This window comes from Poecilia latipinna, unplaced genomic scaffold, assembly GCF_001443285.1.
Source record: "Poecilia latipinna isolate Pla-1442-1.1 unplaced genomic scaffold, P_latipinna-1.0 Scaffold4805, whole genome shotgun sequence".
In the NCBI taxonomy this organism is placed as follows: domain Eukaryota; kingdom Metazoa; phylum Chordata; class Actinopteri; order Cyprinodontiformes; family Poeciliidae; genus Poecilia; species Poecilia latipinna.
In genome coordinates, this window is record NW_015117421.1 from 14749 (window position 1) to 16261 (window position 1513).

Sequence of the window (1513 nt, forward strand, 5' to 3'; positions counted from 1 at the left end):
GGTTAGATGGGCCCTTTTTTTGTTGAGCACCTGGCCCTTAGTGGCCTCTGCACGGCCCTGCATGACACTCATAAACATGACATAACGCCTGTCATGAACATGAACTAGTCTTTATGAATGTCTATGACTGTTGTCATGAAGTGTCATTTTGACTTTTAATGCAAAGTTGCTCTAAAAGTTGCATTGAAAGTCCATTAAAAATGCCAATGTGGCATTAAATCGTCATTCTTTACAAAATCATGCAAAGCTGACATTTTTAATGGACTTTTAATGCAACTTCTAAAGCAACTTTGCATTGAAAGTGTCATTATTTACCGAATGACACTTTATGACAACAGTCATAGACATTCATAAGGACTCGTTCATGTTCATAACAGGTGTTATGTCAGTCTTATGCACACCCCGTCAAATGAAGTGTTACCCTTTTTTTTACATAAATCTGCAAAACCACCAAAACATGTAAATTACGTAGAACTTGTCCTGACTTATGTGTTGGTTCAGAGGTTGAAACTCGTCAAAGGAAGATCGAAGATGCCATAAACAGATCCCTGAAAGCCAACATGAATATGGAAGAGCCATGATATTAAAAATAAAATGTTTAAAAAGATCAACTGTGTTGTTTTTCACATCTCTCTCATATTGTATGACATTTCAATTAGATATCCACAGGAACAATAGCGACATTTTTTAAACAGTTTTTGTAACATAACTTATTTCCTATCACAGAAGACATGGCGACCCCAGATCTATGTGGCAGTGTCATTTCTTCCTTATTGTTGATATCTTTTCTCGTAATTTAACTAAACGTCGTTATTCTTTTCATCAAGTGAACCATGAGAGACAACGGTGAAAAAACAATTGCCGCCTTATATATTTTTACATCAGAAATTGGTTAAAATGTTCCATCAAACTGAGATTATGAAAGTGTCACCAGTTAATCCAAATCTGCTTCTTAAAGCACGTTAGATAAGAATCAACAGGTAGGATCATCACACGTCCATCTGCCGTTGCAGTGTAGTGGGTAAAACTGCGCTCTCGGAAAGCAGCCATCATTGGTACGATACCAATTGTTTAATTCTCTTTTTGGACCAGTTTATTTTATTGTCTAAACAGTAATATTCACTTGCTGCCAATGTTTTGGAGGTAATATTGTTTAACAGGTTGGCCAGGCAAATTTTTACTGTAAAAATATTGTGAAATTACTAAATTGTTTTACGTCTGCAGCCCAGTTAAGGTGCAAACGAAATAATGTGACTTCCATTAAATGAGCAAGGAATTAGTTTGCATGATATCAGAACTGTTTGCATTTATTGATAAGTTTGCAGAGCATGTCAGTCAATATAAGAGTAAGAAGAAGATGCAAAAATAACAATGCTGAGTGAAACTGACTGTTTAGTACAGTCTCAATCAATCAATCACTTTATTTTGGTAAATTATCCACATTAAACACAGGAAAGAACAACAAAAAAACAAACAAACCCATAATTTACCAAAAAAGCAACAGGCTGAAGCC